The sequence below is a fragment of the Ranitomeya imitator genome, chromosome 8 (assembly GCF_032444005.1).
Source record: "Ranitomeya imitator isolate aRanImi1 chromosome 8, aRanImi1.pri, whole genome shotgun sequence".
Lineage (NCBI taxonomy): Eukaryota > Metazoa > Chordata > Amphibia > Anura > Dendrobatidae > Ranitomeya > Ranitomeya imitator.
In genome coordinates, this window is record NC_091289.1 from 115,952,816 (window position 1) to 115,978,561 (window position 25,746).

Here is a 25,746-nt window from a genome sequence, read left to right on the forward strand (position 1 = left end):
TTCATATTAATACACTCATTTAAAACAACTGCTGCACAATCTAGCTATATAATTGTCTAAGGGGTACTTTCATCTGTTTGTCTGTTTGTCTGTCACAGAAATCCCGCGTCGCTGATTGGTCGCGGCCGGCCATGACCAATCAGCGACGGGCACAGTCCGGCCGTGAATTCGCCCTTCCCTACTCCCCTGCAGTCAGTGCCGCCTCCCTACTCCCCTCCAGTCAGCGCCCCCATAGCGGTTTAGCAGTCCATTAAACGGACTGCGTTATACCGCGGCATAACACAGTGCAACGCAATTCGTTAACGCTGCTATTAACCCTGCGTGACCAACTTTTTACTATTGATGCTAACTATGCAGCATCAATATTAAAAAGATCTAATGTTAAAAATATTAAAAAAAATCAAAAATCACGATGCGACGCTCCGGTCCCAAGAATGCATTGCGGCAATGACCGGAAATGATGTAGCTACATCATCACGTGTTATTGCTGCAAGGCATTACTGGGAACAGAGCATCGTGAGGAGCATCGCTAAAGACCTGGGCTGGAAGGTAAGTATATAACTATTTTTTATTTTAATTCTATTATTAACAGGGATATGGCGCCCACATTGCTATATACTACGTGGGCTCTGTTAGATACTACATGGGCTGTGTTATATACTGTGTGGCCTGTCTTATATATTGCATGGCCTGTGTTATATACTGCGTGGCCTGTGCTATATGCTATGTGGGCTGTGTTATATACTGCGTGGCCTGTGTTATATACTACGTCTCTGTGCTATATACTACGTGGGCTATGTTATATAGTCTGTGGGCTGTGCTATATACTGGTGTGGGCTGTGTTATATACTGCGTGGGCTGTGTTATATACTGCGTGTGCTGTGTTATAGCCTGCATGGGCAGTGTTATATACTAGGTGGGCTGTTATATACTGTGTGGGCTGTGTTATATACTGTGTGGGCTATGTTATATACTACGTGGCTGTGCAATATACTACATGGCTGTGCTATATACTATGTGGGCTGTGCTATATACTGTGTGGCTGTGCTATATACTACATGGCTGTGTTAAATACTACGTGGCCTGTGTTATATACTACATGGGCTGTGTTATACACTGCGTGGGCTGTGCTATATACTATTATATATATTCTAGAATACCCGATGCGTTAGAATCGGGCCACCATCTAGTATTCATATATCTAGAAGGATATTAACAAACATTCTCAAAAATAACCCAAAGTACATTATCCAGAACATAACACAACAGGAGACTTAGCAAGTTCTGATGAAGAAATGATCTGTTCATGATTTATGGCAGTTACATTGTATTTTAATGTGAACAAATGTGTCATTTCCTGAAGACAGAGAAAAAAATATGATTAATGTGAAGCATTTGACTTGTTTAATAAGCACCAGATCCTGTGTAAAAGAAGAATGTACTCACCACCTTTCCATTTATTAAAGCTCATGCATGACATACGTTAATGCTGCACATGAATTTCCGCAATAGGCAGATGTCACAACACATCAGTATAGAACAGATTTCATGACTCTAAATAGCACAGCTGGCAGTATTATTAATATAAATATAAAAATCACACTGAAAGGTGCCCAACCTTTAAGACTACTGTATATGTATAGTATTCCGATTGAGCATTTAGAACTTTTAATAATCAGATCTGTGGGAAATAGTGTTAGGCAAGATTTTGGTAATTATCACTACTTTTTTTAGCAAATCTCAAAATGTTTGATTTTGTGTGGAACAGCAAATATCTATCTATATAATCGTCTAAGAGTCACTTCCGTCTGTCTGTCTTTCTGTCTGTCTTTCTGTCTGTCTGTAATGGAAATCCCACGTTGCTGATTGGTCGCGGCCGGCAGGGCACAGTCCGGCCGCGAATTTGCCCCTTCCTACTCTGTCAGTACCGCCTCCATACTCCCCTCCAGTCAGCGCTCACACAGGGTTAATGGCTGCGTTACTCCGCGTTATGCCGCGGTGTAACGCAGTCTGTTAACGCGGCTATTAACCCTGTGTGACCAACTTTTTACTATTGATGCTGCCTATGCAGCATCAATAGTAAAAGGATCAAATGTTAAAAATAATATTAATAAAAAAAAATCATTATATATTCACCTTCCGGCACCTTTCTCGCTCCTCGCGACGTTCCAGGCCATGCATTGCAGTCTTGCGAGATGATGACATAGCAGTCTCGCGAGACCGCTACGTCATCAGCTCGCGAGACCACAATGCATTCTTGGGACCAGAGCGTCGCGAGGAGCATCGCTAAACACCTACGGTATGTTCCTCATTCTCTTTATCTCACGCCCCTATGCTAGATATCCGGCGGTCTCACTCAGCCTGACACTTGCTTGTCTATCCCAGTTTTTTATCTAGATGACCTAAGTATCTCTTGTCATGGATATGACATTTTGCATTGCGTAACTTTGTGGTTCTCTGAACTATGTACATATTTTCTTTGCACATTATGTTTTCTTTTCTTTTTGTATATATTTGTTCACATATCAGTCAGAAATTTAGGATCCGTGGGACTACAGCCAACCTCCCTGGACGGGGCCACAGGAGGAAAATTGATGACAAAACAAAGAGATGAATAATACGAATGGGAACAAAAGAGCACAAAAAAACTTCTAAACAGATTAAAGGTGAACTTCAAGCTAAAGGAACATCAGTGTCAGATTACACCATCCATCGTTGTATGAGCCAAAGTGAACTTCATGGGAGACGACCAAAGAGGACACCATTGTTGAAAAAAAAAATCATAAAAATCCAGATTGGAATTTGTCAAACTACATGTTGACAAGCCACAAAGCTTCTGGGAGAATGTCCTATGGACAGATGAGACAAAAATTGAACTTTTTTTGGTAAGGCACATAATCTCTATGTTTATAGATGGAATAATGAAGCATATCAAGAAAAGAACACTGTCCCTACTGTGAAACATGGAGAAGGCTCTGTTATCGTCTGGGCCTGCTTTGCTGCATCTGTCACAGAGTGTCTAGAATTGGTGCAGGGTACAATGAAATCTCAAGACTACCAAGGGATTCTAGAGAGAAATGTGCTGCCCAGTGTCAGAATCTTCATGGGTCTTACAACAGTATAATGACCCAAAATACACAGTTAAAACACCCAAGAATGGCTAAGAGTAAACACTGGACTATTCTGAAGTGGCCTTCTATGAGCCCTGACCTAAATCCTATTGAGCATCTTTGGAAAGAGCTGAAATATGCTGTCCAGAAAAGGCAACCTCTAAACACGAGACAACTGGTGCAGTTTGCTCTTGAGGAGTGGGCCAAAATACCCGTTGAGAGGAACAGAAGTCTTATTGACAGTTACAGGAATCGTTTGATTGCAGTGATTGCCTCAAAAGGTTATGCAACAAAATATTAAGTTAAGGGTACCATCAATTCTGTCAAGGCCTATTTCATGAGTTTTATATATTTTAAAAAAAAAATTCTGTCATTTGTTCATTTTCATAGATTTTTTATTTATCATTACTTATGTGAGATTCAAGTTATTTCTGTGACCATTGTGGTTTTTCTGTCATTAAGCGAGGGGTACCAACAATTTTGACCATGTGTGTGCGTGTGTGTGTGTATATATATATATATATATATATATATATATATATATATATATACACAGTACAGACCAAAAGTTTGGTCACACCTCATTTAAAGATTTTTCTGAATTTTCATGACTATGAAAATTGTAAATTCACACTAAAGGCATCGAAAATATGAATTAAAACATGTGGATTTGTATACTTAACAAAAAAGTGTGAAACAACTGAAAATATGTCTTATATTCTAGGTTGTTTAAAGTAGCCACATTTTGTTTGGTTGCCGGCTTTGCACACTCTTGGCATTCTCTTGATGAGCTTCAAGAGGTAGTCACTGGGAATGGTCTTCCAACAATCTTGAAGGAGTTCCCAGAGATGCTTTGCACTTGTTGGCCCTTTTGCCTTCACTCTGCGGTCCAGCTCACCCCAAACCATCTTGATTGGGTTTTGGTCTGGTGACTGTGGAGGCAAGGTCATCTGTCGTAGCACCCCATCACTCTCCTTGGTCAAATAGCCCTTACACAGCCTGGAGTTGTGTTTGGGGTCATTGCCCTGTTGAAAAATAAATGATGGTCCAACTAAACGCAAACTGGATGGAATAGCATGCCGCTGCAAGATGCTGTGGTAGCCATGCTGGTTCAGTATGCCTTCAATTTTGAATAAATCCCCAACAGTGTCATCAGCAAAGCACCCCCACATCATCACACCTCCTCCTCCATGCTTCATGGTGGGAACCAGGCATGTATAGTCCATTCGTTCACCTTTTCTGCGTCACACAAAGACACGGTGGTTGGAACCGAAGATCTCAAATTTGGACTCATCAGACCAAAGCACAGATTTCCACTGGTCTAATGTCCATTCCTTGTGTTCTTTAGCCCAAACAAGTATTTTCTGCTTGTCCTTAGCAGTGGTTTCCTAACAGCTATTTTACCATGAAGACCTGCAGCACAATGTCTCCTCTTAACAGTTGTTGAAGAGATGTGACTGTCTGCTGCTAGAACTCTGTGTGGTCTCTAATCTGAGCTGCTGTTAACCTGCGATTTCTGAGGCTGGTGACATGGCTAAACTTATCCTCAGAAGCAAAGCTGACTCTTGGTCTTCCTTTTCCTGGAGCGGTCCTCTTGTGAGCCAGTTTCTTTGTAGTGCTTTGTGGTTTTTGCAACTGCACTTGGGGACACTTTCAATGTTTTCCCAATTTTTCGGACTGACTGACCTTCATTTCTTAAAGTAATGATGGCCACTCATTTACTTAGCTGCTTTTTTCTTGCCATGACACAAATTCAAACAGTCTATTCAGTAGGACTATCATCTGTGTATCCACAGACTTCTGCTCAATAGAACTGATGGTCCCAACCTCATTTATAAGGCAAGAAATCCCACTTATTAAACCTGACAGGGCACACCTGTGAAGTAAAAACCATTTCCGGTGGCTACCTCTTGAAGCTCATCAAGAGACTGCCAAGAGTTTGCAAAGCAGTCATCAAAGCAAAAGGTGGCTACTTTGAAGAACCTAGAATATAAGACATATTTTCAGTTGCTTCACACTTTTTCGCTAAGTATATAATTCCACGTGTTATTTCATAGTTTTGATGCCTTCAGTGTGAATTTACAATTTTCATAGTCATGAAAATGCAGAAAAATGTTTAAATGAGAAGATGCGTCCAAACTTTTGATCTGTACTGTATAAATATATTCACACTGCTCAAAAAAAGGGAACACTAAAATCCCACATCCTAGATATCACTGAATGAAATATTCCAGTTGGAAATCTTTATTCAATACGTAGTGGAATGTGTTGAGAACAATAAAACCTAAAAATGAGCAACGGAAATCACAACTAATATTCCAAGGAGGTCTGGAGTTGGAATGGTGCTCAAAATCAAAGAGGAAAATGAAGTTACAGGCTGATCCAACTTCAGTGGAAATTCCTCAAGACAAGGAAATGATGATCAGTAGTGTGTGTGGCTGGCTAGACTATAGCTTCAATGCCTTCATCTTGCAGTAACTGCTGACACACTCTAGCCACATGAGGTCTGGCATTGTCCTGCATTAGGAGGAACCCAGTGCCAACCGCACCAGCATATGGTCTCACAAGGGGTCTGAGGATCTCATCTCGGTACCTAATGGTAGTCTCGGTACCTAATGGCAGTCAGGCTACCTCTGGCGAGCACATAGAGGGCTGTGCGGCCCTTCAAAGAAATGCTACTTCACATTATTACTGACCCACTGCCAAACCGGTCATGCTGAAGGATGTTGCAGGCAGCAGATCACTCTCCATGGCATCTCCAGACTCCATCACATCTGTCACATGTGCTCAGTGTGAACCTGGTTCATCTGTGAAGAGAATTGGCAAGCATCCTGCATGGTGATGGGCTGTGAGCACAACCCCATCTGTGGACGTCAGGCACTCAGACCATCCTCGTGGAGTCGGTTTCTAGCCATTTGTGCAGACACATAAACATTTGTGACCTGCTGGAGGTCATTTTGCAGGAATCTGGCAGTGCTCCTCCAGTTCCTCCTTGCACAAAGGCTGAGGCAGCGGTGCTGCTTCTGGGTTGTTGCCATCCTACGGCTCCCTCCATGTCTCCTGGTGTACTGGCATGTCTACTGGTAGCACCTCCAGCCTCTGGACACTACGCGACAGACATAGCAAACCTTCTTGCCCAAACTCGCATTGATGTTCCATCCTGGATTAGCGGCACTACGTGAGACACATGTGTGGGTTGTATAGTCCGTCTCATGTGACCACGAGTGTGAAATCACATTCAACATTCAAAAGTGACCAAAACATCATCCAGAAAGCATTGGTATTTAGATGTGGTCTGTGGTCCGCACCTGCAGAACCACTCCTTTATTGAGGGTGTCTTGATAATTGCCAGTAATTTCCATCTGTTGTCTATTCCATTAGCACAACAGCTCATGAAATTGATTTTCAGGCAGTGTTGCTTCCTAAGTGGACAGTTTGATTTCATAGAAATTTGATTTACTTGGTGCTATATTCTGTTGTTTAAATGTTCCCTTTATTTTTTTTCAGCACTGTATATATATATATATATATATGTTAGGACTGGCGGAACGCACCAAGAGAGATGTAATGGATGCGTTCGCAGTCCGGGGTCCACCGTGCAGGTGAAACCTGCTGCTAGGAAATGACAGACAATATGGCGGTATTCAAAAGTATACACGCGTGGGTTAAACCTCACCCAGCGTGAAGAAAGCGATCCTGTTGCGTCACAGGACTGCCGTACCGCACATAGAGCGCGAGCAAGTGGTCAGCGAACTAAACCCCAACAGGGATTGTAGTCCGATTAGACCCTTGCTGGCACTACACCGCTACTGGGTGTGAAAGGAATATATAATTAAGGCACCGAAGTGCGAACTGTGCCGTGCTGGCAGGCACCACTAAGCACCCAGATGTGGGTCAGGAAGCGCACACTGGCGCGTGGCACCGCACTGGCGGTCACAGCAGTAGATGCTGACACGTGTGTGACACGTTGAGTGATAAGTCGGGCGCTAGATAGCAGCCATACTCCATACGCGAACAATCATACAATAGGGTAGGGGTATTTAAAGAACGACTTGCACTCACAACAAACACACGTATTAAATTGTACACTAGCGCATGGCCATGCGGTCATGCGCAGTTTATATAGTTGCAGGACAGGAAGCGGCCACAGAAACTTTGCCCTTCCAAGACCTGCCAAGAGGACCAATAGAATGCGCTGCAGAGTCTGAGCACATGACCCTCGATCTCCAACGGGAGATCTTGCCCTGGGCATGCTCAGTGTGCGCAGACAAGGACTTAGTCCCAGAGAAGTCCACTCGCTGCTGACCAGTATAGGCTTTACAGGCAGAAGCTGGAGAAGCAGCAGTAACTCTTCTCACAGAGTCAGATTGAGCGAGACGCTGGGATCGACATCCCTGCTGAGCAGGCTCCACTGCGGCTGGAGGAGAATGGGAGACCGCAGCGGAGACGGATCGAGATTCCCCCTGTGCAGCAGAGGAAACTCGACTCCTAACATTACCCCCCCTCCTAGGGCCCCCCCCTCCTTGGGCCTCCCTACGTTCGAAGGCAGCAATGAGCTGTGGGGCCCGAATGTTTTCAGCAGGCTCCCATGACCTGTTCTCTGGACCATAACCCTTCCAATCCACCAGATAGAACTTTTTGCCGCGTACCACCTTACACCCCAAAATAGCGTTCACCTCGTAATCGTCCGTTGACGAACCCGATGTCCTGGCAGATGACTCGGAAAACCGGGACATGTATACGGGTTTCAAGAGGGACACATGAAAGGTGTCGGTGATACCCAAGCGTGGAGGAAGAGCCAGGCGGTAGACCACAGGATTAACCTGTTCAAGAACCTTGAAGGGACCCAAGTAGCGAGGCGCAAACTTAGTGTACTCAACTCGCAGCCTGATGTTACGGGCGGAGAGCCACACCAAGTCGCCAGGAGCAAAGGTCGGAGCGGGGCGCCGATTAACATCGGCGGAGGACCTCATTCTCTCCTTGGAAGCCCGAATGGCATCCTGAGTGCGATCCCAAATGTCCCGTGCCTCCACAGCCCAGTCTGCCACCCTGGAATCGGCGGAAGACACGGGCATGGGCACAGGTACCCGCGGATGCTGACCATAGTTAAGGAGGAATGGGGTCTGTCCAGTGGAGTCAGCTACAGCATTGTTAAGAGCAAACTCCGCCCACGGTAGCAAAGATGCCCAGTCATCTTGTTTAGCAGAGACAAAATGTCGCAGATATGTGACCAAGGTCTGGTTGGCTCTCTCCACCAACCCATTCGTCTCGGGATGATATGCCGAAGAGAGATTCAACTCGATACTGAGAAGGCGACAAAGCTCTCTCCAGAACCGAGATGCAAACTGGGGACCCCGGTCACTGACAATTTTGTCTGGCATACCGTGAAGACGGAAGATGTGTTTAACAAACAATGCTGCCAAGGCCCGTGCAGAAGGTAGCTGGGGAAGCGGCACCAAATGCACCATTTTAGAAAAATGGTCAGTGATAACCCAAATGACAGTATAGCCACGTGACTTGGGCAAACCCACCACAAAGTCCATCCCGACCATCTCCCAGGGCCTGTCTGCCACCGGCAGAGGGTATAACAACCCAGCTGGCCGTTGACGGAGAGACTTATTTTTGGCACAAGAGACACATGCCCGAACGTAGTCTCCAACGTCACGAACCATATATGGCCACCAATACATTCTCGCCAACAACTCAGATGTCCTCTTTGCCCCAAAGTGTCCACCCACTCTGGACGAATGAGCCCACGAGAGAACCTCCGGACGCAAATTGATGGGGACAAAAGTCTTGCCCAGAGGCACAGACTCAAGCGAAACCGGAGCTACGGTTCTCAGACTCTCTGAAGGGACAATGAGCCGAGGCTCGTCCTCCTCCTCCACAGTTGACACCAGGGAGCGAGAGAGAGCGTCAGCACGAATGTTCTTCTCCCCGGCGAGATAATGTAGAGTGAAGTGGAACCGGGAGAAAAACAAGGACCATCTGGCCTGACGAGAATTCAGCCGCTGGGCTGTCTGTAAATAGACCAAATTCTTGTGGTCCGTGAAGACTTGGAATGGGAACCGAGCACCCTCCAAGAGATGTCTCCATTCCGAAAAGGCCAACTTCATTGCCAGCAACTCCCTATCCCCGATGGAGTAATTTCTCTCCGCTGGTGAGAAGGTTTTTGAGAAGAAGAAGCATGGATGCTTCCGACCTTGAGCATCCTTTTGATAGAGGACTACTCCTGCACCAACGGAAGAGGCATCCACCTCCATTAGGAATGGCTTATCCACATCGGGACGATGTAAGATGGGAGCACTAGCAAAGTGGGACTTAATAGAAGTGAAGGCCTTGGAGACCTCTTCGGACCACGATTTAGGATTCGCTCCCTTCTTGGTGAGGGATACCAAGGGAGCTACCAGGGTTGAGAAGTGGGGGATGAACTGACGATAGTAATTTATGAACCCCATAAAGCACTGCACCGCTTTCAGAGAATGGGGTTCCTGCCAGTCCATCACTGCCTGTAGTTTGGCAGGATCCATAGCCAATCCCTGGGCCGAGATGATGTAGCCCAGGAAAGGTAAAGACTCCTGCTCAAACATACACTTCTCCAATTTGGCATAGAGGGAGTTTGCCCGTAGGAGGTCGAAGACTTTGCAAACATCTCTCCGGTGGGAGTCAATATCTGGAGAGTAGATAAGAATATCATCCAGATAGACTACGACCGAGGTGGAAAGCATATCCCGGAAGATATCGTTCACAAAGTCTTGGAAAACGGCTGGGGCATTACAGAGCCCGAAGGGCATCACCAGATATTCATAGTGCCCATCCCTGGTGTTAAAGGCCGTCTTCCATTCGTCCCCCTCACGGATGCGAATCAGGTTGTAAGCACCCCGCAAATCTAATTTAGTAAATACCCTTGCTCCCCGAAGTCTATCGAATAACTCAGATATCAAGGGCAAAGGATACTTATTCTTAACGGTGATGGCGTTAAGACCCCTGTAGTCTATGCATGGGCGCAATTCCCCATTCTTCTTCTGCACGAAGAAGAACCCTGCCCCAGCAGGTGACACTGACTTCCTAATGAATCCTCTTGCCAGATTTTCCTGGATGTACTGTGGCATTGCCTCCGTCTCCGGGAGAGATAGCGGATAAACTCGACCCCGGGGAGGCTCAGCACCAGGCAAGAGATCAATAGGACAGTCATAGGGGCGATGAGGCGGAAGGACCTCCGCCGCCTTTTTGGAGAACACGTCTGCATAAGACCAATACTGCTTGGGGAGAGAGGATAGATCTGCGGGTACCTCAGTAGTAGCAACCTGAACGCACTCCCTCTGACACCTACCCCCACAAGATTCACCCCAACCCAGAATTCTGCCTGAGGACCACTCGATATGAGGAGAGTGGTACCGTAGCCAAGGTATTCCCAACAGGACCTCATCAATTCCTTCCGGAATGACGAGCAGAGAAATTATCTCCTGATGAGATGGCGACATGGACAGAGTAAAAAGGATGGTCTGGTGTGTTATCTGTGAGGGCAATGTCGACCCATTCACCACTCGCACCGTTACTGGTTGAGCAAGCATAACCAGGGGTATTGCGTGACGTTGGGCAAAGGCAGAAGACATAAAATTGCCCTCCGCCCCAGAATCCACGCAGAGCTCTACCGAGTGGGAGAATGAGCCAATAGTAATTGTCCCCTTAAAGGACAACTTAGAGGCAAACGTCGCCGTGTCTAGTGTACCTCCACCTACTACCACTAGACGCTGACGTTTCCTCGACCGCTGAGGACATCTGGTGGCTAGATGTCCTGACTGCTGGCAAACATGACAGACCCTGAGTGCACAAGCGGTCCGGGACTTAGATCCTGCTTGTGACACTTCCCTGGCCTCATGTGACTCAGGAACCAGGACCGGAAATTCCAGAGGTTTGGCGAAAGTAGGAGCCAGCCGAAACCTCTGCCTACACTGGGCTCGCTCTAACCTCCGCTCGTTAAAACGGAGGTCAATTCGAGTGGAGACAGTTATTAACTCCTCCAGTGTGGCAGGAATCTCCCTAGTGGCCAGAGCGTCCTTTACGTGGTCAGCCAAGCCCCTCCAAAATATGGGGATAAGAGCTTTTTCCGACCAATCCAGCTCAGATGCTAAGGTGCGGAATTGGACGGCAAAATGACTGACCAAGGACTCACCCTGAGTTAATGCCAGCAATTGGAGCGCAGTATCATGGGTGACTTGAGGTCCTAAAAAGACCTGTTTCAGAGCGCTCAGAAACAGTGGAGCACTCTGCACCACATGATCGCCACGCTCCCACAGCGGCGTAGCCCATTCCAACGCCCTGTCCGACAATAGAGACAGAATAAATCCCACCTTAGCCCGCTCTGTGGGAAAACGTGTAGCCAGGAGCTCGAGGTGAATAGAGCACTGACTCACAAATCCCCTACAAAACTTGCTATCACCAGAAAATTTTTCTGGCAGCGGGAGGCGAGATATGTCGGAACAGGGGTGGCAATGGACATAGTAGCTGCAGCCACGCTGGCAGCCTGTACAGCTACTGCAGTAACATCCACAGCTGAGGTCGCGCTCTCGAGAGCCGCCAACCTACCCTCCAGCTGCTGGATATGCCGCAGAGATTGCTGTTTGTCTGTCATCACTAGCCAGACCCTGGCGCTAGTGTAATGTTAGGACTGGCGGAACGCACCAAGAGAGATGATATAGATGCGTTCGCAGTCCGGGGTCCACCGTGCAGGTGAAACCTGCTGCTAGGAAATGACAGACAATATGGCGGTATTCAAAAGTATACACGCGTGGGTTAAACCTCACCCAGCGTGAAGAAAGCGATCCTGTTGCATCACAGGACTGCCGTACCGCACATAGAGCGCGAGCAAGTGGTCAGCGAACTAAACCCCAACAGGGATTGTAGTCCGATTAGACCCTTGCTGGCACTACACCGCTACTGGGTGTGAAAGGAATATATAATTAAGGCACCGAAGTGCGAACTGTGCCGTGCTGGCAGGCAACACTAAGCACCCAGACGTGGGTCAGGAAGCGCACACTGGCGCGTGGCACCGCACTGGCGGTCACAGCAGTAGACGCTGACACGTGTGTGACACGTTGAGTGATAAGTCGGGCGCTAGATAGCAGCCATACTCCATACGCGAACAATCATACAATAGGGTAGGGGTATTTAAAGAACGACTTGCACTCACAACAAACACACGTATTAAATTGTACACTAGCGCATGGCCATGCGGTCATGCGCAGTTTATATAGTTGCAGGACAGGAAGCGGCCACAGAAACTTTGCCCTTCCAAGACCTGCCCAAGAGGACCAATAGAATGCGCTGCAGAGTCTGAGCACATGACCCTCGATCTCCAACGGGAGATCTTGCCCTGGGCATACTCAGTGTGCGCAGACAAGGACTTAGTCCCAGAGAAGTCCACTCGCTGCTGACCAGTATAGGCTTTACAGGCAGAAGCTGGAGAAGCAGCAGTAACTCTTCTCACAGAGTCAGACTGAGCGAGACGCTGGGATCGTCATCCCTGCTGAGCAGGCTCCACTGCGGCTGGAGGAGAATGGGAGACCGCAGCGGAGACGGATCGAGATTCCCCTTGTGCAGCAGAGGAAACTCAACTCCTAACATATATGTATATATATATATCGGGCAAAAGTTAAGAGACCACTGCAAAATGTTAAGTTTGTCTGATTTTTCTCTTTATAGGCATATTTTTGAGTAAAATATAAATTGTTCATTTTTTCTATAAAATTCTAACAACATGTCTCCGAATTTCCATGCAATATATTTTGTATTTTTTTTCTGAAAAAGAAATATGGTCAAAAAAAAAAAAAAAAACCAGTGTATTCAGACCTCAAGTAATGCAAAGAAAACAAGTTCATAATCACTTAGAAACAACAATACTGATGTTTTAACTCAGGAAGAGTTCAGAAATCAATATTTTGTGGAATAACCATGATTCCTGAAGTGCACCACTTGTGCACTTGACCCGATCCCATCCCACTTCATCCCAAACCTCACCACAGTCTTCATCCCAACCCTAACCCATCTCTTCAACCTATCACTAACAACTGGTGTTTTCCCCTCAAGCTTTGAACATGCCTCCATCACACCTATCTTCACAAAGCCCTCTCTTGACCCATCCTCTGTATCTAGCTATTTCCCTATATCACTTCTCCCCTATGCCTCCAAGCTACTGGAACAAAACGTCTACCTTGAACTTTCCTCCCATCTCTCTTCTTGCTTCCTCTTTGACCGCTTACAATCTGGCTTCCGGTCACACCACTCCACTGAAACCGCCCCAACTAAGGTCACCAATGACCTCTTAACCGCCAAGAGCAAGCAACTCTACTCTGTCCTCCTCCTCCTGGACTTGTCGGCTGCCTTTGACACAGTGGACCATTCCCTATTATTACAGACCCTCTCATCCCTTGGAATCACAGACTTGGACCTATCCTGGATCTCATCATACCTAACAGACCGGACATTCAGCATCTCCCACTCACACACCACCTTCTCACCTGGCCCTCTATCTGTCGGAGTCCCACAAGGTTCAGTCCTAGGGCCCCTGCTCTTCTCCATTTACACCTTTGGCCTGGGACAGCTCATAGAATCTCATGGCTTTCAGTGTCATCTCTATGCTGATGACACACAGATCTATATCTCTGGACCAGATATCACTTCCCTACTATCCAGAATCCCTCAATGTCTGTCCACTATGTTAGGACTGGCGGAACACACCAAGTACAAGATGTAATGGAACTAGGTGCGTTCGCAGTCCGAGGTCCACTGTGCAGGTAAAAACCCTGCTGCTAGTAAGACGGAATATATGGCGGTATTACAAGAATACACGCACGGGTTAACTACACCCTGCGGGAAGGAAGCGATCCTGTTGCGTCACAGGACCGCGGTACCGCACATAGAGCGCGAGCAAGTAGTCAGCGAACTCAACCCCAACTAGGATTGAAGTCCGATTAGACACTTGCTGGCACAACACCGCAACTGGGTGTGTAAGGAAACTAAATAAGAATATAAAGGCACAAGAGTGCGTGCGGTGCCGCACAGACGGACGCCACCAACCACCCAGGCTTGGGTCAGGAAAGCGCAGAGCAAGCGCACGGCGCCGTACAGGCGGACACAGCAACTGGTAGCTGTAATGTGTGTTACGTGCTGTTGGATAAGTCGGGCGCTAGATAGCAAACATACACCTTCCGCGAACAGACATTCAATAGGGAGGGTTATTTAAAGAGCGACTTTCACTCACAACACACACACATATTTACAAGACAATACTAGCACATGGCCGTGCGGTCATGCGCAGTTTATATAGCTGCAGAACAGGAAACAGCTACAGAAGTTTTGCCCTTTCAGGACCTGCCAAAAGGACCAATGGGATGTGCTGCAGTACCTGAGCATGTGACCCTCGATCTCCAACAGGAGATCTTGCCCTGGGCATGCTCAGTGTGTGCAAATAAGGACTTAGATCCAGAAACGTCCACTCGCCGCTGCCCAGCACTGGCTTCAATGGCAGAAGCAGGAAAAGCAGCAGTAACTCTTCGCACAGAGTCAGACTGAGCGAGATGCTGGGATCGACGTCCCTGCTGAGCAGACTCCACTGCGGCTGGAGGAGAATGGGAGACCGCAGCGGAGACGGATCGAGATTCCCCCTGTGCAGCAGAGGAAACTCGACTCCTAATATTACCCCTCCTAGGGCCCCCCCTCCTTGGGCCTCGCTACGTTCGAAGGCAGCAATGAGCTGCGGGGCCCGAATGTGCTCAACAGGCTCCCAGGACCTGTCCTCGGGGCCATAACCCTTCCAGTCTACCAAATAAAATTTTTTGCCACGTACCACCTTGCACCCCAAAATAGCGTTCACCTCATAATCGTCCGTAGACGAACCCGATGTCCCAGCAGATGACTCGGAGAACCGGGACATATACACGGGTTTCAAGAGGGACACATGAAAGGTGTCGGTGATACCCAGGCGTGGCGGAAGGGCCAAACGATAGACCACAGGATTAACCTGCTCGACGACCTTGAATGGGCCCAAGTAGCGAGGAGCAAATTTAGTGGACTCAACTCGCAGCCTGATGTTACGGGCGGAGAGCCACACCAAGTCGCCAGGAGCAAAGATCGGAGCGGGGCGCCGATGAGCATCGGCGGAGGACCTCATTCTCTCCATAGAGGCCCGAATGGCATCCTGAGTGCGGTCCCAAATATCCCGTGCCTCCACAGCCCAGTCTGCCACCCTGGAGTCGGCGGAAGACACGGGCATAGGCACAGGTATCCGTGGATGCTGACCATAGTTGAGGAGGAATGGGGTTTGTCCAGTGGAGTCGGCTACGGCATTGTTCAGTGCAAACTCTGCCCATGATAGCAAGGATGCCCAGTCATCCTGCCTGGCTGAAACAAAATGTCGCAGGTATGTGACCAAGGTCTGGTTGGCCCTCTCTACAAACCCATTCGTCTCGGGATGATATGCGGAAGAGAGATTTAACTCAATGCTGAGAAGACGACAAAGCTCTCTCCAGAACCGAGACGCAAACTGGGGACCCCGGTCACTGACAATTTTGTCTGCCATGCCGTGTAGGCGGAAGATGTGTCTTATGAACAACGCTGCCAAGGCCCGTGCAGAAGGTAACCGTGGGAGCGGCACCAAATGCACCATTTTCGAGAAATGATCGGTAATAACCCAAATGATGGTACAGCCGCGAGACTTGGGCAAACCCACTACAAAGTCCATCCCAACCATCTCTCAGGGCCTGTCTGCCACCGGCAAGGGATAGAGAAACCTAGATGGCCGTTGTCGAGGAGACTTATTTTTGGCGCATGAGACACACGCCAGAACGTAATCTCTGACATCTCGGACCATATGCGGCCACCAGTACGTCCTCGCCAGTAGCTCAGATGTCCTCTTTGTCCCAAAGTGTCCTCCCACCCTGGACGAATGAGCCCAAGAGAGGACCTCCAGTCACAAATTAATGGGCACAAAAGTCTTGCCCAGAGGCACAGACTCTAGCGAAACCGGCGCTACGGTTCTCAGGCTCTCGGAAGGGACAATAAGCCGAGGCTCCTCTTCCTCCTCCTCAGTTGACATAAGGGAGCGAGAGAGAGCGTCAGCACGGATATTCTTCTCCCCGGCGAGATAATGAAGGGAAAAGTGGAACAGGGAGAAGAACAGGGACCATCTGGCCTGGCGAGAATTTAGCCGCTGGGCTGTCTGCAAATAGACCAAATTTTTGTGGTCCGTGTAAACTTGGAAGGGAAACCGCGCACCATTCAGAAGGTGTCTCCACTCTGAAAAGGCCAACTTCATTGCAAGCAACTCCCTGTCCCCGATGGAGTAGTTTCTCTCCGCTGGCGTGAAGGTCTTAGAGAAGAAGAAGCATGGATGCTTCCGACCTTGAGCATCCTTTTGATAGAGGACTGCTCCAGCACCAACGGACGAGGCATCCACCTCCATTAGGAATGGCTTATCTGTTATGCTAGGCAATTCAGTAACACAATGTACATAGCGATCAGAGCACATACAGTGATCTGACAATAACCCAAAATAATAGAACGAGCTCTGAGACGTGGAAACTCTGTAGACCGCAATTCCTGATCCTCTCCAAACACAACTAGAGGCAGCTGTGGATTGCGCCTAAGGCTCCCTATGCAACTCGGCACAGCCTGAGAAACTAACTAGCCTGAAGATAGAAAAATAAGCCTACCTTGCCTCAGAGAAATACCCCAAAGGACAAGGCAGCCCCCCACATATAATGACTGTGAGTAAGATGAAAAGACAAACGTAGGGAAGAAATAGATTCAGCAAAGTGAGGCCCGATATTCTAGACAGAACGAGGATAGGAAAGATAACTTTGCGGTCTACACAAAACCCTAAAGAAAACCACGCAAAGGGGGCAAAAAGACCCTCCGTACCGAACTAATGGCACGGAGGTACACCCTTTGCGTCCCAGAGCTTCCAGCAAAACAAATAGACAAGCTGGACAGAAAAAATAGCAACAAATAGCAAAGAAGCACTTAGCTATGCAGAGCAGCAGGCCACAGGAATGATCCAGAGAAACACAAGTCCAACACTGGAACATTGACAGGAAGCATGGATCAAAGCATCAGGTGGAGTTAAGTAGAGAAGCAGCTAACGACCTCACCAGATCACCTGAGGGAGGAAACTCAGAAGCTGCAGTACCACTTTCCTCCACAAACGGAAGCTCCCAGAGAGAATCAGCCGAAGTACCACTTGTGACCACAGGAATGAACTCTGCCACAGAATTCACAACAGTACCCCCCCCTTGAGGAGGGGTCACCGAACCCTCACCAGAGCCCCCAGGCCGACCAGGATGAGCCACATGAAAGGCACGAACAAGATCGGGAGCATGGACATCAGAGGCAAAAACCCAGGAATTATCTTCCTGAGCATAACCCTTCCATTTAACCAGATACTGGAGTTTCCGTCTTGAAAGACGAGAATCCAAAATTTTCTCCACAACATACTCCAATTCCCCCTCCACCAAAACCGGGGCAGGAGGCTCAACAGATGGGACCATAGGTGCCACGTATCTCCGCAACAATGACCTATGGAATACGTTATGTATGGAAAAAGAATCTGGAAGGGTCAGACGAAAAGACACAGGATTAAGAACCTCAGAAATCCTATACGGACCAATAAAACAAGGTTTAAACTTAGGAGAGGAAACCTTCATAGGAATATGACGAGAAGATAACCAAACCAGATCCCCAACATGAAGTCGGGGACCCACACGGCGTCTGCGATTAGCGAAAAGTTGAGCCTTCTCCTGGGACAAGGTCAAATTGTCCACTACCTGAGTCCAAATCTGCTGCAACCTGTCCACCACAGTATCCACACCAGGACAGTCCGAAGACTCAACCTGTCCTGAAGAGAAACGAGGATGAACCCAGAATTGCAGAAAAACGGCGAAACCAAGGTAGCCGAGCTGGCCTGATTATTAAGGGCGAACTCAGCCAAAGGCAAAAAGGACACCCAGTCATCCTGATCAGCAGAAACAAAGCATCTCAGATATGTTTCCAAGGTCTGATTGGTTCGTTCGGTCTGGCCATTAGTCTGAGGATGGAAAGCCGAGGAAAAAGACAAGTCAATGCCCATCCTACCACAAAAGGCTCGCCAAAACCTCGAAACAAACTGGGAACCTCTGTCAGAAACAATATTCTCTGGAATGCCATGCAAACGAACCACATGCTGGAAGAACAAAGGCACCAAATCAGAAGAGGAAGGCAATTTAGACAAGGGTACCAGATGGACCATCTTAGAAAAGCGATCACAGACCACCCAAATGACTGACATCTTTTGAGAAACGGGAAGGTCAGAAATAAAATCCATAGAGATATGTGTCCAAGGCCTCTTCGGGACCGGCAAGGGCAAAAGCAACCCACTGGCACGAGAACAGCAGGGCTTAGCCCGAGCATAAATCCCACAGGACTGCACAAAAGTATGCACATCCTGCGACAGAGAGGGCCACCAAAAGGATCTAGCCACTAACTCTCTGGTACCAAAGATTCCAGGATGACCAGCCAACACCGAACAATGGAGTTCAGAGATAACTCTATTCGTCCACCTATCAGGGACAGTCTCTCCGCTGGGCAACGATCAGGTCTATCAGCCTGAAATTTCTGCAGCACCCGCCGCAAATCAGGGGAGATGGCAGACACAATTACTCCTTCCTTGAGGATACCCGCCGGCTCAGATAAACCCGGAGAGTCGGGCACAAAACTCCTAGACAGAGCATCCGCCTTCACATTTTTAGAGCCCGGAAGGTACGAAATCACAAAGTCAAAATGGGCAAAAAACAACGACCAACGAGCTTATCTAGGATTCAAGCGCTTGGCAGACTCGAGATAAGTCAAGTTCTTATGATCAGTCAATACCACCACGCGATGCTTAGCTCCTTCAAGCCAATGACGCCACTCCTCGAATGCCCACTTCATGGCCAGCAACTCTCGGTTGCCCACATCATAATTTCGCTCAGCAGGCAAAAACTTCCTGGAAAAGAAAGCGCATGGTTTCATCACTGAGCAACCAGAACCTCTCTGTGACAAAACAGCCCCTGCTCCAATCTCAGAAGCATCAACCTCGACCTGGAACGGAAGAGAAACATCTGGTTGACACAACACAGGGGCAGAAGAAAAACGACGCTTCAACTCTTGAAAAGCCTCCACAGCAGCAGAAGACCAATTGACCAAATCAGCACCCTTCTTGGTCAAATCGGTCAATGGTTTGGCAACACTAGATAAATTGCAGAAGAAGCGACGATAAAAATTAGCAAAGCCCAGAAACTTTTGCAGACTTTTCAGAGATGTCGGCTGAGTCCAATCATGGATGGCTTGGACCTTAACCGGATCCATCTCGATAGTAGAAGGGGAAAAGATGAACCCCAAAAATGAAACCTTCTGCACACCAAAGAGACACTTTTATCCCTTCACAAACAAAGAATTAGCACGCAGGACCTGAAAAACCGTTCTGACCTGCTTCACATGAGACTCCCAATCATCCGAGAAGATCAAAATGTCATCCAAGTACACAATCAGGAATTTATCCAGGTACTCACGGAAGATGTCATGCATAAAGGATTGAAACACTGATGGAGCATTGGCAAGTCCGAACGGCATCACTAGATACTCAAAATGACCCTCGGGCGTATTAAATGCAGTTTTCCATTCATCGCCTTGCCTGATTCTCACCAGATTATACGCACCACGAAGATCTATCTTAGTGAACCAACTAGCCCCCCTAATCCGAGCAAACAAATCAGATAACAATGGCAAGGGGTACTGAAATTTAACAGTGATCTTATTAAGAAGGCGGTAATCTATACACGGTCTCAGCGAACCATCCTTCTTGGCCACAAAAAAGAACCCTGTTCCCAATGGCGACGACGACGGGCGAATATGCCCCTTCTCCAGGGATTCCTTCACATAACTGCGCATAGCGGTGTGCTCAGGCACGGATAAATTAAACAGTCGACCTTTTGGGAATTTACTACCAGGAATCAAATTGATAGCACAATCACAATCCCTATGCGGAGGAAGGGCATCGGACTTGGGCTCATCAAATACATCCCGGTAATTAGACAAGAACTCTGGAACCTCAGAAGGGGTGGATGACGAAATTGACAGAAATAGAACATCACCATGTACCCCCTGACAACCCCAGCTGGACACCAACATGGAATTCCAATCCAATACTGGATTATGGACTTGTAGCCATGGCAACCCCAACACGACCACATCATGCAGATTATGCAACACCAGAAAGCGAATATCCTCCTGATGTGCAGGAGCCATGCACATGGTCAGCTGGGTCCAGTACTGAGGCTTATTCTTGGCCAAAGGTGTAGCATCAATTCCTCTCAATGGAATAGGACACTGCAAGGGCTCCAATAAAAACCCACAACGTTTAGCATAATCCAAGTCCATCAAATTCAGGGCAGCGCCTGAATCCACAAATGCCATGACAGAATACGACGACAAGGAGCATATCAAGGTAACGGACAGAAGAAATTTTGACTGTACAGTACCAATGGCGGCAGACCTAGTGAACCGCTTAGTGCGCTTAGGACAATCAGAGATAGCATGAGCGGAATCACCACAGTAGAAACACAGCCCATTCAGACGTCTGTGTTCTTGCCGTTCAACTCTGGTCATAGTCCTATCGCACTGCATAGGCTCAGATTTAATCTCAGGTAATACCGCCAAATGGTACACAGATTTACGCTCACGCAAGCGTCGACCGATCTGAATAGCCAAAGACATAGACTCATTCAAACCAGCGGGCATAGGAAATCCCACCATGACATCCTTAATGGCTTCAGAGAGAGCCTTTCTGAAAATCGCTGCAAGCGCAGATTCATTCCATTGAGTGAGCACGGACCATTTTCTAAATTTCTGGCAATATAGCTCTATCTCATCCTGAGCCTGACAAAGAGCCAGCAAATTTTTTTTCTAAGTAAAAGAGAAAAATGTTCCAGCTTCTTGATAAAATGTAAAACTTTAATCCATCATATAAAATAGTAGAAGACACACTCCTGGGACAATGCCATGTCACAAGTGAAGAAAGCTACGCGTTTCGACCATACGGTCTTTGTCACAGCTGATCTACTCAGCAGTCCATCCAGATCTTTTTTCTTTCTTTGTACTTTATCTTTAATTTTTTTTTCTGCCTGATCTACTGAATTAGGCTCATCGTACAGCAATCCAAGCGCCAGGAAAAACGCATTGATATCACTCAATGCAGGATCTCCTGACGCAAGAGAAAATGCCCAGTCCTGAGGGTCGCCACGCAAAAAAGAAATGACGATCCTAACCTGTTGCGCTGGGTCACCTGAGGAACGAGGTTTCAAAGCCAGAAACAGTTTACAATTATTCTTGAAACTCAGAAATTTAGTTCTATCTCCAAAAAACAAATCTGGAATAGGAATTCTCGGTTCTAACAAAGAATTCTGAACCACAAAATTTTGAATATCTTGAACTCTTGCCGTGAGCTGATCTACACATGAAGACAGACCTTTAATGTCCATTGTAACACCTGTGTCCTGAACCACCCAAATGTCTAGGGTAAAAAAAAAAGACAAATCACAGTGCAAAGGAAAAAAAATGGTCCAGAACTTCTTTTTTCCCTCTATTGAGAATCATTAGTACTTTTGGCTTCCTGTACTGTTATGCTAGGCAATTCAGTAACACAATGTACATAGCGATCAGAGCACATACAGTGATCTGACAATAACCCAAAATAATAGAACGAGCTCTGAGACGTGGAAACTCTGTAGACCGCAATTCCTGATCCTCTCCAAACACAACTAGAGGCAGCTGTGGATTGTGCCTAAGGCTCCCTATGCAACTCAGCACAGCCTGAGAAACTAACTAGCCTGAAGATAGAAAAATAAGCCTACCTTGCCTCAGAGAAATACCCCAAAGGACAAGGCAGCCCCCCACATATAATGACTGTGAGTAAGATGAAAAGACAAATGTAGGGAAGAAATAGATTCAGCAAAGTGAGGCCCGATATTCTAGACAGAACGAGGATAGGAAAGATAACTTTGCAGTCTACACAAAACCCTAAAGAAAACCACGCAAAGGGGGCAAAAAGACCCTCCGTACCAAACTAACGGCATGGAGGTACACCCTTTGCGTCCCAGAGCTTCCAGCAAAACAAATAGACAAGCTGGACAGAAAAAATAGCAACAAATAGCAAAGAAGCACTTAGCTATGCAGAGCAGCAGGCCACAGGAATGATCCAGAGAAACACAAGTCCAACACTGGAACATTGACAGGAAGCATGGATCAAAGCATCAGGTGGAGTTAAGTAGAGAAGCAGCTAACGACCTCACCAGATCACCTGAGGGAGGAAACTCAGAAGCTGCAGTACCACTTTCCTCCACAAACGGAAGCTCCCAGAGAGAATCAGCCGAAGTACCACTTGTGACCACAGGAGTGAACTCTGCCACAGAATTCACAACACTTATCCACATTGGGACGATGTAAGATGGGAGCGCTAGCAAAGTGGGACTTAATAGAAGTGAAGGCCTTGGAGACCTCTTCCGACCACAATTTGGGATTCGCTCCCTTCTTGGTGAGGGCTACCAAGGGAGCTACCAGAGTTGAGAAGTGGGGAATGAACTGGCGGTAATAGTTTATGAACCCCATAAAGCGCTGCACCGCTTTAAGAGAATGGGGCTCATGCCAGTCCATCACAGCCTGTAGTTTGGCAGGATCCATAGCCAATCCCTGGGCGGAGATGATATAGCCCAGGAAAGGTAAAGACTCCTGCTCAAAAATACACTTCTCCAACTTTGCATAAAGAGAGTTTGCCCGTAGGAGGTCGAAGACTCTGCCAACATCTCTCCGGCTGGAGTCAATATCTGGAGAAAAGATGAGAATATCATCCAGATAGACTACAACTGAGGTGGAAAGCATATCCCGGAAGATGTCGTTGACAAAGTCTTGGAAAACGGCTGGGGCATTACAGATCCCGAAGGGCATTACCAGATACTCATAGTGCCCATCTCTGGTGTTAAACGCCGTTTTCCATTCGTCCCCCTCACGGATGCGAATCAGGTTGTAAGCACCCCGCAGATCTAGTTTAGTAAAGACCCTTGCTCCCCGAAGCCTATCGAAAAGCTCAGATATCAAGGGCAAAGGATACTTGTTCTTAAAGGTGATAGCGTTAAGACCCCTGTAGTCTATGCATGGACGTAGTTCCCCATTCTTCTTCTGCACGAAAAAGAACCCTGCCCCAGCAGGTGACACCGACTTCCTGATGAACCCTCTTGCCATATTCTCTTGAATGTACTGAGACATTGCCTCCGTCTCCGGGAGAGATAATGGATAGACTCGACCCCGGGGAGGCTCAGCACCAGGCAAGAGATCAATAGGACAGTCATAGGGGCGATGGGGCGGAAGGGTCTCCGCCGCCTTTTTGGAGAACACGTCTGCATAAGACCAATATTGCTTGGGGAGAGAGGATAGATCTGCGGGTACCTCTGTAGTAGCAACCTGAACGCACTCTCGGTGACACCTACCCCCACAAGATTCACCCCATCCCAGAATTCTGCCTGAGGACCACTCGATGTGAGGAGAGTGGTACCGTAGCCAAGGTATCCCCAACAGGACCTCATCAATTCCCTCAGGAATGATGAGCAGAGATATAATCTCCTGATGGGATGGCGACACGGACAGGGTAAAAGGGATGGTCTGATGTGTTATCTGTGAGGGCAGTGTCGACCCATTCACCACTCGTACCGTTACTGGTTGAGGTAGCATAACCAGGGGTATTTCGTGACGTTGGGCGAAGGCAGAAGACATAAAATTGCCCTCCGCCCCAAAATCCACGCAGAGCTCTACCGAGTGGGAGGATGAGACTTATGTTATTGTCCCCTTAAAGGACAATTTGGAGGCAAACGTCGCCGTGTCTAGTGTACCTCCACCTACTACAACTAGACACTGACGTTTCCTCGACCGCTGGGGACATCTGGTGGCAAGATGTCCTGACTGCTGGCACACATGACAAACCTGGAGTGCACGAGCGGTCCGGGACTTAGATCCCGCTCGTGACACTACCATAGGCTCATGGGACTCAGGAGCCTGGACTGGAGATTCCAAAGGTTTGGCGAAGGTGGGAGCCAGCCGAAACCTCTGCCTACACTGGGCTCACTCTAACCTCCGCTCGTGAAACGGAGGTCAATACGAGTGGATACTGTTATTAATTCCTCCAGTGTGGCGGGAATCTCCCTAGTGGCCAGGGCGTCCTTAACGTGGTCAGCCAGTCCCCTCCAAAATATAGGAATGAGGGCTTTATCCGACCACTCCAGCTCAGATGCTAGGGTGCGGAAGTGTACGGCAAAATGGCTGACCAAGGACGAGTCCTGTGTCAATGCCAACAGTTGGAGCGCCGTATCATGGGTGACACGAGGTACTAAAAAGACCTGTTTCAGAGTGCTCAGGAATAACGGAGCACTCTGCACCACATGATCGCCACGCTCCCACAGCGGCGTAGCCCACTGCAATGCCCTGTCCGACAGGAGAGACACGATAGACCCCACCTTTGCCCGCTCTGTAGGGAAACGAGAGGCCAGAAGCTCGAGATGTATAGAGCACTGACTCACGAAACCCCTACAAGACTTACTGTCACCAGAAAATTTCTCTGGTAGCGGGAGGCGAGAGAGTCGGAACAGGGGTGGCAGTGGACAAGGTAGCTGCAGCCACGCTAGCAGCCTGAACAGCGACAGCAGTGACATCCACAGCTGAGGTTGAACGCTCTAGAGCCGCCAACCTTCCCTCCAGCTGCTGGATGTACCGCTGTAAACGCTGATCGTCCACCATTTTCTAGCCAGACCTTGGCGCTAGTATTATGTTAGGGCTGGCGGAACGCACCATGTACAAGATGTAATGGAACTAGGTGCGTTCGCAGTCCGAGGTCCACCGTGCAGGTAAAATCCCTGCTGCTAGTAAGACGGACTATATGGCGGTACTACAAGAATACACGCACGGGTTAACTACACCCTGCGTGAAGGAAGCGATCCTGTTGCGTCACAGGACCGCGGTACCGCACATAGAGCGCGAGCAAGTAGTCAGCGAACTCAACCCCAACTAGGATTGAAGTCCGATTAGACACTTGCTGGCACAACACCGCGACTGGGTGTGAAAGGAAACTAAATAAGAATATAAAGGCACAAGAGTGCGTGCGGTGCCGCACAGATGGACGCCACTAACCACCCAGGCTTGGGTCAGGAAAGCGCAGAGCAAGCGCACGGCGCCGTACAGGCGGACACAGCAACTGGTAGCTGTAATGTGTGTTACGTGCTGTTGGATAAGTCGGGCGCTAGATAGGAAACATACACCTTCCGCGAACAGACATTCAATAGGGAGGGTTATTTAAAGAGCGACTTTCACTCACAACACACACACATATTTACAAGACAATACTAGCACATGGCCGTGCGGTCATGCGCAGTTTATATAGCTGCAGCACAGGAAACAGCTACAGAAGTTTTGCCCTTTCAGGACCTGCCAAAAGGACCAATGGGATGTGCTGCAGTACCTGAGCATGTGACCCTCGATCTCCAACAGGAAATCTTGCCCTGGGCATGCTCAGTGTGTGCAAATA

General features: G+C 47.9%; 1 protein-coding gene across 1 annotated transcript in view; it reads right to left on the reverse strand.

Moving 5' to 3' along the window:
* Positions 1–25,746, reverse strand: part of KCNT2 (potassium sodium-activated channel subfamily T member 2) — a 1,033,274-nt gene that overhangs the window by 241,175 nt on the left and 766,353 nt on the right. The window lies entirely within an intron of this gene.